This window comes from Rattus norvegicus, chromosome 6 (genome assembly GCF_021556685.1).
Source record: "Rattus norvegicus strain SHRSP/BbbUtx chromosome 6, alternate assembly SHRSP_T2T, whole genome shotgun sequence".
Lineage (NCBI taxonomy): Eukaryota > Metazoa > Chordata > Mammalia > Rodentia > Muridae > Rattus > Rattus norvegicus.
The window spans coordinates 78,855,041-78,868,395 of NC_141539.1; the positions used below are offsets into that span (position 1 = coordinate 78,855,041).

The 13,355-nt window shown below is 44.4% G+C and overlaps 1 non-coding gene across 1 annotated transcript; it reads left to right on the plus strand.

Moving 5' to 3' along the window:
- The first annotated feature begins 5,294 nt into the window (after nucleotides 1-5,294).
- On the plus strand, nucleotides 5,295-5,369 carry Trnal-aag (transfer RNA leucine (anticodon AAG)). Its single transcript has one exon. It is a non-coding gene; the product is annotated as a tRNA-Leu (tRNA).
- Nucleotides 5,370-13,355: the final 7,986 nt, after the last annotated feature.

The following is a 13,355-nucleotide window of genomic DNA, read 5'->3' on the forward strand; positions in this document are numbered from 1 at the left end:
AAAAAGATGTAGCTAATAATTCAGAGATACAGATACTAAAAATAGACCAAGAAGTTGAGTACACTGACACACCCGTCGCCCACCTGCTTGGATGCTGAAGCAGGAAGTCTCCAAGTTCAAGGCTAGCCTGAACAATGCACAAACCCTCTCTCTCTTTACTGGTGGAAGAGGAGAACTTTCCTGTATGTGACTAATGCAAGTGTGAGTTCGGGCAAAGGTCACAGGTGGAGGTCAGAGGGCAACCTCAGGTCTTTGCCTCCCACCTTACTAAGATGGTTTTTTATATGGCCATTTTACCAAAAGCAATCTACAGATTCAATGCAATCCCCATCAAAATACCAACCCAATTCTTCAAAGAGTTAGACAGAACAATTTGCAAATTCATCTGGAATAACAAAAAACCCAGGATAGCTAAAACTATCCCCAACAATAAAAGGACTTCAGGGGGAATCACTATCCCTGAACTCAAGCAGTATTACAGAGCAATAGTGATAAAAACTGCATGGTATTGGTACAGAGACAGACAGATAGACCAATGGAATAGAATTGAAGACCCAGAAATGAACCCACACACCTATGGTCACTTGATTTTTGACAAAGGAGCCAAAACCATCCAATGGAAAAAAGATAGCATTTTCAGCAAATGGTGCTGGTTCAACTGGAGGGCAACATGTAGAAGAATGCAGGTCGATCCATGCTTATCACCCTGTACAAAGCTTAAGTCCAAGTGGATCAAGGACCTCCACATCAAACCAGACACACTCAAACTAATAGAAGAAAAACTAGGGAAGCATCTGGAACACATGGGCACTGGAAAAAATTTCCTGAACAAAACACCAATGGCTTATGCTCTAAGATCAAGAATCGACAAATGGGATCTCATAAAACTGCAAAGCTTCTGTAAGGCAAAGGACACTGTGGTTAGGACAAAACGGCAACCAACAGATTGGGAAAAGATCTTTACCAATCCTATAACAGATAGAGGCCTTATATCCAAAATATACAAAGAACTCAAGAAGTTAGACCACAGGGAAACAAATAACCCTATTAAAAATGGGGTTCAGAGCTAAACAAAGAATTCACAGCTGAGGAATGCCGAATGGCTGAGAAACACCTAAAGAAATGTTCAACATCTTTAGTCATAAAGGAAATGCAAATCAAAACAACCCTGAGATTTCACCTCACACCAGTGAGAATGGCTAAGATCAAAAACTCAGGTGACAGCAGATGCTGGCGAGGATGTGGAGAAAGAGGAACACTCCTCCATTGTTGGTGGGATTGCAGACTGGTAAAACCATTCTGGAAATCAGTCTGGATGTTCCTCAGAAAATTGGACATTGAACTGCCTGAGGATCCAGCCATACCTCTCTTGGGCATATACCCAAAAGATGCCTCAACATATAAAAGAGACACATGCTCCACTATGTTCATCGCAGCCTTATTTATAATAGCCAGAAACTGGAAAGAACCCAGATGCCCTTCAACAGAGGAATGGATACAGAAAATGTGGTACATCTACACAATGGAATATTACTCAGCTATCAAAAACAACGAGTTTATGAAATTCGTAGGCAAATGGTTGGAACTGGAAAATATCATCCTGAGTGAGCTAACCCAATCACAGAAAGACATTACATGGTATGCACTCATTGATAAGTGGCTATTAGCCCAAATGCTTGAATTACCCTAGATCCCTTGAACAAAGGAAACTCAAGACGGATGATCAAAAAGTGAATGCTTCACTCCTTCTTTAAATGAGGAAAAAGAATACCCTTGGCAGGGAAGGGAGAGGCAAAGATTAAAACAGAGACTGAAGGAACACCCATTCAGAGCCTGCCCCACATGTGGCCCATACATATACAGCCACCCAATTAGACAAGATGGATGAAGCAAAGAAGTGCAGACCGACAGGAGCCGGATGTAGATCGCTCCTGAGAGACACAGCCAGAATACAGCAAATACAGAGGCGAATGCCAGCAGCAAACCACTGAACTGAGGATAGGTCCCCCGTTGAAGGAATCAGAGAAAGAACTGGAAGAGCTTGAAGGTGCTCGAGACCCCAAAAGTACAACAATGTCAAGCAACCAGAGCTTCCAGGGACTAAGCCACTACCTAAAGACTATACATGGACTGACCCTGGACTCTGACCCCATAGGTAGCAATGAATATCCTAGTAAGTGCACCAGTGGAAGGGGAAGCCCTGGGTCCTGCTAAGACTGAACCCCCAGTGAACTTGACTATGGGGGGAGGGTGGCAATGGGGGGAGGTTTGGGAGGGGAACACCCATAAGGAAGGGGAGGGGGGAGGGTGATGTTTGTCCGGAAACCGGGAAAGGGAATAACACTTGAAATGTATATAAGAAATACTCAAGTTAATAAAAAAAAATTTAAAAAAAGACAGTAAAAAAAATATTATTTCTAAAAAAAAAAAAGATGGTTTTTTATTCACTGCTGCATAAGCTAGACTTACTGGGCTTCAAGATTCTGGTAATCCTGTCTCCGCCTCTCAACTCACCATAGAAACCGTGGAACTACAGATGTGTGTGCTGCCTTTATGTGGATTCTGGGGACTTGAACTCACAGCCTCACAATTGCACGGTGAGCACTTTACCCACTGAGCCATCTATTTCCTCAGGCCCAAGAGGAGGGAGTTTTCATTAGGTATAAATAATCTAATAACTTAACTGGAAAACCGACAGTCAACTAGGAGTTATTAATGGAGGTTCAAAAGAACGATTCGTTGACAGGAAGTGTTCACCAGGAGCAGTCACCATTTGGAAAACCGAGAGAAGAAAGATGTCTTCAAAACGAGCCTAGACTGAGGCATTTACATTTCTCTTCTGCTGGCCACACCTGGCCTGAACCCTGCATGCTACCTGCTGCCTGGACCTTAACTTGTCACCTCTACTTCCTATTCTGTAAGGACTGCCACCCAGTCTCAGTCCCCCTTCCCCGCCCCCGCTGTGATGACGCAGGACTGAGCAGCATTTCCCGCCACACAGCCACACAGCGCCCGCCCTGCGCGCTTACTTTCCTCCTGGGTAGACAGCATGCGTTTCCTAACTTCCCCAGTAGCAGTTACTTGGGCCGGTGTGGTGTGGGTGCGTTCAGATGGTGGACTGTGGGAACCAGCGGTGCTTCTGCCAGAGAAAATTCTCAAACATGTCGCACTTCCCTCTCCTTTTCCCCTCAGATAATTAAAAAGATCCCCCTAAACCTAGAGGACAATGGCACAAGAAGATGAGAGGAAAATTGAGGAGCCCAGGTCCCTGAGTCATAGCTGAGACAAAACTGCCCAATTGCCCAATGCCAAAGTTGGCTTGTTGCCTGAACAGGAAGTTTTTTAAGTTCTTTCAGGAAAGGAATTCTAGGGTTTGCTGGGTTTCTACTTTTCCTTTGTTTATTAACTGAGACAGGGTCTCACTGCATAGAACTGGCTGGCCTGGAACTCACAGAGATTCACCTGCTTCCCCCCCCCCCACCCCCGAGTGCTGAGATTAAAGGAGTGTCCCTGATTGGGGCATTTTTCAATCAGTAAGTAATTTAGTCTTCCAAACTCTATTTTCAAGTGAGGGGAAAGCCTCACTTTCAAAGGTCACCTAGCTAGGCAGCAGGAGAGCCTGTTTTTGCTCTGGAACCAGCTACCACTAGGTCACACTGACTCACCAGAACATGGACAAGTTTGAAAGAGTTTATTGTACTGGAATCCAAAACCATATATGAATTCCCAGCACTAGGAACGTAGAGGCTGGACAATCAGAAGCTCAGGGCTCGTCTGTCTACCGAGTCCAGTGCTATTTATTTTAGGCTACAGGAGACCACGTCCCAAAGAAACCCAAACAAAAGACAAAGATGGTACCACATGTATGTAACCTCAGCTCTTGGGATTCTGAGGGAAGAGGATTACTGCGAGCCCCAGGCCAAACCTGGGGTGTATGAACCTGGTCTCAGACAACATGATCTCTAAGTAGAGAACGGGTAAAGGACAGAGCAGCCAGCTATGTCATGGAAGATGTACAGATGGGGTAGACATGGCAGGATGTACGCTCTCATTAGACGTCCGGGAAGGGCAAGTTAAAACCGTAAAGGCTGGTTGGAGTTTGTAATGGGGTCCTATAATCTCAGCATTCAGGAAGTAGAGGCAAGGTGACTCCTTGGAGTTTGAAACCATCCTGGGCTAAATAGCAAGTAACTAGGTCAGTTGGGGGTATAGAGCAAAATTCTGTCTCAGCAAAGTCAAACAAACAAAGTGAAACAAACAAAAAATCGTAAGGAAAGGCTAGGTAGGCATGGTGGCTCACACCTGTAATCCCTGTGTCATTATATTGCATCATAAATACAACTTCATTAAGGTATGTCATTGTGACTTGTAAGTCAGGAATGGTGGCACGTGTCTGAAATCCTAGCACACAGGAGTCTGAGGCTGAGGATCACGGTTTACAGCCAGTCCAGGCGCTTGAGTTCAAATGGAAAAAGCTTTTTAAAAGTATTGTTAGGAGAAACTATGTGCTATGTAGCCTTGCTTCAGTGGTTCTCCACCTGTGGGTCGTGACCCTGTTGGGGGCAGGGGTGTTGAATGGCCCTTTCACAGGGGTCTCCTAAAATCATCAGAAAGCACAGAAGTTTACAATTCAAAACAGTACTAAAATTACAGTTATGAGTAGCAATGAAGATAATCGTACAGTTGGGGTCACCACACCCTGAGGAGCTGTCTTAAAGGGTCTCAGTGTGTAGGAAGATAGAGGACCATTGCCTTAGCACCCAAGGGAGATGCAGGAGGTAGAAGCAGAAACGAGTGATAGATTCAGATAGACACTAAAACATTTGTCTGTTTGTAATCTCACGTAGCTCGGGCCCTCAATTTACTCTTTGCTACTTGACTTTAACCCGGTGTTTAAGAGCGTTGGCTGCTTTTCCAGAGGACCTGGGTTCAATTCCCAGCACCTACATAACTGTAACTCTGGAGGATCTGACACCCTCACATAGACATGCATGAAAAACTCAAGTGCACATGGAAATCATAAATTATTTTTTTTAAAACGTTTTTAAGTTGGGGGATGGAGCAATGGCTCAGTGACTAAGAGCACTAGCTGCTCCCGCAGAGGACCTGGGCTCAGTTCCCAACACCTACAAGGTGGCTTACAACCATAACTCCAGCTCCAGGGGATCCAAGTCCTTCTTTCTGACCAGTTCAAGCACCCGGCATGTGCATGATGCAAATACATACACGCAGGCAAAGCACTCACACGTATGAAATAAAAATAAATAAAATATTAAGAATGCTGTTTTAAAGGGGTTGGGGATTTAGCTCAGTGGTAGAGCGCTTGCCTAAGAAGCGCAAGGCCCTGGGTTCGATCCCCAGCTCCGAAAAAAAGAACCAAAAAAAAAAAAAAAAAAAGAATGCTGTTTTAAGTTGGGGGAAATGTTTTAGTAGTTAACTGTGTCTGCTGATCTTCTAGACTCATCTGGTTCTTAAAAAACCACATCAGGTGGCTCACAGCCATCCATAACATCACATTCAAGGGATTCAACGATTTTCTTTCTGGACTCTAAGCACCTGCACACATGTTTCATACTTACATGTAGACACAGAAATAAGAATAAAGATAATTTAAAAAAAATAGGGCTGGAGAGATGGCTCAATGGTTAAGTGTCTGCTCTTTCAGATGTCCTGAGTTCAAATCCCAGCAATCATATGGTAGCTCAGAACCATCTGTAATGAGATCTGATGCCCTCTTTGGGTGTAGATGAAGACAGCTACAGTGTACTTACATATAAATAAATAAATCTCAAAAAAAAAAAAAAACTGGCTGAAAGGTGGTGACCCATGCCTTTAATCCCAGCACTCAGGAGGCAGGGGCAGATGGATCTCTTTTGAGTTTGAGGGCAGCCTGGTCTACATAGCAAGTTCCAGGACAGTTAGGACTACATAGAGAAACCCTGTCTCAAATAACCACAATAAACAAACACACACACACAAACAAAACACCAAACCTTTAGTCCCAGCACTTGGGAGGCAGAGGCAGGCAAGATCTCTGAGTTTAAGGTCAGTATGGCCTATACAGTGGGTTCTAGGCTAACCAAGGCTACACAAGACTTTGTTTTCTTTAAGACTTATTCTTATTCTGTGTGTGTGCATGTCTTTACTGTGTTTATGTATGTGTACAGTATGAATGCCTGGAGGGTATTAGGCCCCCTAGAACTGAGGTCACAAGTTGTTGTAAGGTACCACATGGGTGCTGGCAGTCAAACCTGGTTCCCCTACCAAAGCAAGCACTCAACCCCAGGTCTCCTTCTCCAGCCCTGAGACCCTCTCAACAACAGCAACAAGACCGACAACAAAAAAATTATAAGAGCAAAAACAAAAACATCAGCTTAGGGCCAGCAAGATGGTTCAGCAGGTAATGGGGCTTGCTGCCAAGTCTGATGTCCTGAGTTTGATGCCAGAACCACATGGTAGAAGGACAGAAACAGATCCCCAAAGTTGTCCTCTGACCTCCAAGCTTGCCTTGGTGCTCCCCTTACCTCCCAAAATAAGTGAATAAATGTGATTTAAAAAAAATGCCCAGCTCCGAAAAAAAGAAAAAAAAATGCCTAGTTTTTTGCATGTGTGTGTTCATGTGCACATGGGGACCAGAGATAGCCTTAGGTGTCATTCCTCGGGTGCTGCCTACATTGTTCTGCAGACAGAGTACCTCACTGACCTGGAACTCAAGGTGGTCAGGCTTGCAGGCTAGTGAGACCCAGAGCATAGGAATCACAAGCACTCGACCCACCATACCAGTTTCTTAATGCAGGTTCTGGAGCCATTTGCCCAACTGGAGGCCTGGATGTGATCCCTAGGTAGTGTGTGTTGGGGGGATGGGGAGGGAAGTGAATTTGTATTAGGAAAAAGAAGAAAAAGGAAAAGTAATCCAAATATTTAGCAAACAGAGATTCAATAAATATCAGCCGAACAGCTGTCTACGGTGCTCCCATAGCAGTGACACCAAAGGGGTGCATTTCAGCCCCACAAGATAGAACGTTTAGTACACAGTTCAAGCAAAACGGGTGAAGCAAGGTGATTACATTATAATTACAATGTAATTAGTTGTGGTTGCCAGGCCATGCAAGTGGATCTCTGTAAGTTCAAGGCCAGTCAGGGCTACACCGTGAGTTCCTGTCTCAAAAATAAAACGTGTGTGTGTGTGTGTGTGTGTGTGTGTGTGTGTGTGTGTGTGTGTGTGTGTGTGTGTGTGTTTGTATCTGGGGGGTTGGGGGGAGGCTGAATGCACAATGTACCTTAAATTTATATCACAGACTAGCAGTTACTTCTGGAGGGATGAGTTTAATGGTGTTTATTAAACTATCTTTTTCTAATTCCTTCTTTTTCCTTGAAGAGAACATGTACTGTTTTGTGATAAGGACAAATTAAGGACTATGTGGGTTTGGTTTGTAACTGCCACTGGACTAATAAAATGTTAAAAATACTTTATGCATTTTTGTGTGAGGGTGTGATGAACACATGTGCCACAGAGCTACCTCTTTTTTTAAGGATTTATTTTTATTTTGTATGAGTATTTTGTCTGTATGTTCGACTGTGTCCCACATGTGTCCCTGTAGCCCACAGAGGCCAGAAGAGGGTGTCAGATCTCCTAACAACTAAAGTTACAGACTGTTGTGAATTACTGTGGGGGGCGCTGGGAACAGGTCTTAGCCATTGAGCCACCTCTCCAGCCTTTTATTTTTACTAGTATGGGAAGACAATTCATCACAGAAAACATGGTAAGTCTTGGGAAGACTATTTTTACTGTATGTGGTGAAACAGTTTGTCTTTGGCAACGTAATCATATATTTTTAAAAATTTCCTCTGGGTGACTATCTTACTTTTCTATTGCTGTGACTTGCTGTGACAAATACCATGACCAAAGCAACTTATAAAAGAAAGCATTTAACTTGGGGCTCATGATCCCAGAGAGTTAGGGTGCATGGCCATCATGGTGGTGAGTGTGGCAGCAGGCAGGCAGGTGTACTGTTAAGAGCAGTAGCTGAGAGATTACAACTAATCCAGAAGTCCAAGGCCGAGAGAGTAACTGGAGTGCCCTGGGCTTTTGAATCCTTAAAGCCTACCCCCACTCCCTGTGACATTCCTCTTCCAGTGAGGCCTCACCTCCTAATCCTTGCCATACAGTGCCTCCCAGTAACTGTCCAGCCATAAGGTCACTTGCACTCCATTGGAGGACACTCAAACACAACTGAGTACCAGCTCGCTTTCCCTTTACAGTTCTATGGACAACAATGGCAATTTCTCGTACAAACTGCAACACCACCCCCCTTTGAAAACGTATGGCTCGGGGTTGGGGATTTAGCTCAGTGGTAGAGCGCTTGCCTAGCAAGCTCAAGGCCCTGGGTTCAGTCCTCAGCTCCGGAAAAAAAAAAAAAAAAAAAAAAAAAGAAAACGTATGGCTCCATGCGGGGCATGGTGGTGCACACCTTTAATCTCAGCACTTGGAAGGTAGAGGCAGGCAGATCTCTGTGAGTTTGTGGTCAACCTCAACTCTGGTCTGCAGATGGAGTTCAGGGGAAAGAAGAAGGAAGAGGAAGAGGAAGAAGAGGAGGTGGGGGGATGAGGAAGGAGGAAAAGGAGGAGAGGAGGGAGGAGGGGAGGAGGAGGAAGAGAAGGAGGAAAAAAGGAGGAGGGAGGAAGTGAGGAAGGAGGAAGAGGAAGAGGAGGAAAAAAGGAGGAGGGAGGAAGTGTGAAATTGGGCCTCTCTGGTCCTGAATCATGAAGTAACACACACTCCTGGGCGAGCTAGAAGAGCACTAACAGAAGCCAGGCATTTAGCCTTCTGTGGTGGCATTCACTACAGTTCTGGGGGACTGTTTTCTCAGTGGTGAGGTTAATGCATCTATAAAGTGAGGTTTAAATTAGAAGCTTGCCTGAGAACCAGCTTGTTTTTCCTGTAGATTTCGTGGGACTCAATAACTCAGAAATGTTATCTTGTGCTTTAGGAAGATCCGCATTCCTAACACACTCTTTGGAGTGATTAGAATTACTTCTAGTCAGCTCTTTGTCTGTGTACATCATTGTCTTCATGTCCCAGAGGGCGGTGTTTCGTAGATGCCTCTTGCAGGACTTGTCACTTCACACTGTCGTTATACTTCCTCAATGGTTTCTCTTTCTAGACAACTAATGTAGGCAAGAAACAAGCCTCTGTGTGTGTGTGTGTGTGTGTGTGTGTGTGTGTGTGTGTCTGTCTGTCTGTCTGTCTGTGTGTGTGTATAAATTGATTACCCTCTAATTAACTTACTGTGAGAGAGGCAAGGGCCACAGTGCACCCCTGGTGGAGGTCAGAGGAAACCCTGTAGGAGTTCTCTCCTTCCATCCTCCCAGGGATCAAACACAGCTTGTCTGGTTTGGCAGTGAGCACAGTCTCACTGGCCCCACAGATATTGTTTGAGGAGTGAATCTTTAATATTCTAGGTCTACTCTGAGCATGCTCACAAGCAAAGTTTCACATATTTTTAATGTGTACTCAGGAGTGTGTCGCAGGCACCCTGAGAGGAGGGTGATGGGTGTCTGGAGCTGGGGTTGCAGGTGGTTTATGAGGCACCTGGTATGGGTGTTGGGCATTAAACTCGGATCCTCTGCAAGAGCAGCAAGCATTCCTAGCCTCAGAGCCATCTCTCCAGCACTGCTTCAGAGATTTCAAAGGAATTCTATTTTAATTTAGAAGTTGTTATGGTTATTTTAAACTCCTTGGCTTGTGGCTTTATTGTTATTTAAATTTTCTTATTTTGTTTTAAATTCGTAAGAGGGTTTATTAACAGGAAACTAATTCATGTGTCAAGTGGGTGGATCACAGAATTTAATTACCTGTGAACTATTAGTCAGAGGTAGCATGAACTTGAATACCTATAAGGGATTTTACCAAGCTGGGGTGAAAGACAGGAAGAGTAACGAGTCATCAGCAAGGAAGCCATGATCTACAGGCATGGATTTAAATATGTTGAAATGCCATTTTGAATGTTCTGAGAAGATGGCTCACAGCAAAATCAGAAATCAGATGTTTCAAAAATATCTCTATGATTATTTGTGTGTGTGTGTGTGCTTTGTTGCATGTATGTCTGTGTAGCACATGATGCACACAAGTACCTGATGCCCATGGAGGCCAGAGGAAGGTGTGCGGTGCCCTGGAACTTGAGGTACAGTTATGAGCCCATCATGTGGGTGCTGAGAATTGAACCCAGATCCTCTGGAAGAACAGCCATTGTTCTTAACAATTAAGCAATCTCTCTAGGCCCAGAAATCAGATTTTATCAATTACAATTAATTATTTCTAGCAAAATGTACTGTTTGCTAATTGAACTTAACTACATTTTATGAAGTTTTTTTTTTTTGTTATGTTATACTATTGTGAGATTGTTAATTGGTTCCCAAAGTATTTTATCTCTAACTCATGACTATTATTTTACAGTGAAACCACATTTTTGAGTGATATGCTGGTATGTACCTGAAAGCCCAGTATTTGGGAAGCTGAGGCAGGAGATGGAGTGGCCAGTTTGGGTAGCAGCACCAAATCCTACCTCAAACCAGAAATCTAAGCAAATCCACACAGCTCCTGTCTAGGCTTGCTGCACATCTTAATCCTAACTTCTGGAAGGTAGAGGCCAGAGAATTAGAGCCTGTCTCAGACACACACGGAGAGAGGGGAGGGAGAATAGGGGAGAAGTAGGGAGAGGGAGAACAGAAGAGAGGGGAGAAGAGAGAGAGTGGAGGGGAAGGGAGAGAGAGGGGAGATAGAGGGGAGAGGGGAAAGGAAGGGAGAGAGGGGAGGGAGAGAATGGGGAGGGAGGGAGGGAGAGAGGAGAGAGAGTGGAGGGGAAGGGAGAGAGAGAGAGAGAGAGGGAGAGAATCCAGGGGCTGTAACTCAGTTTATAAGAGGCCTTGAGTTCCGTTCTTAGCACCTCATAAACCAGAGTGTGATGGCACAAAGCTGTAATTCCATAGTCAGAGAAGGTAGCAGTAGGAGGGGCAGAAGTTCAAGGTCACATCCTTGGGTCCCTAGCAGGTTTGAGGAAAGCTTGGGCAACGGGAGACTTACTCTCAAACATAAAATAGGTTACATAAATCCACACATTCTTAATAAAAAGTCCCCGTTGTTTATTTCCTTTGTCAACTATCTCTGAACCTAGTCTAATTTTTCTACTATGGCTGCTGTCACATGCTATTCCAAGCTTGGAATATGTCTTCGTGTACTTGTTCTTCTTTCCACTAGCCCTCCTCAGGACAAGACTGGTTTTGTTTTTATTTTTTTATTTTATTTTTTTTCCGGAGCTGGGGCCCGAACCCAGGGCCTTGAGCTTGCTAGGCAAGCGCTCTACCACTGAGCTAAATCCCCAGCCCCCTGGTTTTGTTTTTAAAAGTAAGGTCAGGCCATATCAGAAGTGTGTGTGTGTGTGTGTGTGTGTGTGTGTGTGTGTGTGTGTGGTATGTGCGTGCATAGGCATATGGAGGTCAGAGGGCACTCTTGGATGTTCTTTCCCAGGCGCCTGGCTGTGCTGCTTATTCTAACCTAGCTTCCCCAGTGTCTCCCGACTCTGTCTCCCGTCTCACTGCAGGAGTACCTGGATTACAGGTCTGTACCATTTGGCCTTTTAGACGAATCTTGGATCACATTCAGGTCATGAGGCGTGTATGATGAGGCCATTTGAATAAGAATGGCCTTTAGGCTCATGTATTTTAATGTTCAGTTCCCAGCTGGTGGACCGTTTGGGAAAGTACAAGGAGGTGTGTTCTTTTTGGAGGATCTGTCAGTGGGGGTTCCAGAAGCCAAATTGACCTGACCTTCGTCATACAATGCCAAAGTGGTAAACTCAGGTCTGCCTGGCTCTCTCCCCTCTCTCCAAACTATTAGTTATATGTATGGTTCATGTTCATACAGGCTCATGTGTTCCTATCCATGTAGAAGTCAGAGGTCAGTGTTGGGTGTCTTCCTCAGTCTCTCTCCACTTTATATTTTTTTTGAGACAGGATTTCTCACTGAACCCAGAACTCAGATTCTACCAAACAGCTGTCCAATGAGCTCGTGGCATTCACCTGCCTGTGTCCCCAGTTAAGACTACAGGAGTACCACCACAGCCACATTTTAATGTGGGTCCTCATGCATGCACAGTAAGTACTTTGCTGATAGAAGCACGTCTCTAGGGCACCCTCTATGTTATTTTCTATATTTTAGATTTATTTTAAGTGTGTGAGGGTTTTTCCTACAGGTATGTCTGGGTACCAGATGCTTGCCTGCTGTCCCTGGGGGTCAAGAGAGGGAAACTGGAGTCGTGGATGGTTGACTGTGAGCTGCCGAACCCAGGTCACTGGTAGAGCAACAGTGCTCTTAATTGCTGAACCCCGCCTCCCCACCAAAAACAGACTATCTTAACCACAGATAAGTGCACACTGCAAGATTCAAAAGGCAATAGACACTTTTGGAGGTGACGTGTTAAAACAGGCTTTGGCATTGGGCTAGTTTTGGCACACGGCGGCCATTTTAGCTTCTAGGAGCTACCACCTACTTCATGCCTACCTGAATCCTGGGCTTCTGCATCTATGTGTGAAAATGCTAGCACTCCTCTGCAGGGTGTGCTGTAAGGAGCTCAACACAGTAGTAATCAGTAAATCACTTGGTCCTTCTCTAGGATTTCACTGTTTGTGTTCACACAGTGCTAACACTGGGCCTTCCGTTTTCCTGGATTTTCCTGATTTCTATCAATCAATAGGACGATAGAGACATTTGTCAGAGTAGGAGTCCTGGGTTGTTTGTGGGTTTTCTTTTCTGGCTTAGAAAATAAGATCGCCAGTCTAGTAATGCACGCCTTTAATCCCAGCATCTAGGAGGCAGAGGCAGGCTCCCTGTTTGTTCCTTGCCAGCCAGAAGCACACGTGAGACCCTCTCTTGAAAACAAAACTACAACGACTTAACAATAAGATTATCATGCTCAAATATCAGACAAATGCTAAACCTAGTAAAGAGACCTAACAGATTATTCGAATGGACGTATATAGCATAAATAATGTGTAAAGAATTTACAGACAGGAATTTTTTTTTTTAAGATTTACTTCATGTATGTGGGCACACTGTTGCTGTCCTCAGACACACCAGAAGAGGGCATCAGATTCCATTACAGATGGTTGTGAGCCACCATGTGGTTGCTGGGAATTGAACTCAGGACCTCTGGAAGAGCAGTCAGTGCTCTTAACCACTGAGCCATCTCTCCAGCCCCAGAAAGAAATTTTAAGTGGATGAAAAAGAATAGAGTTTACTAAGTTACTTCTGATGGTTATATTTGATTTGTTAAATTCTGAGATTATGGGTCCAATTA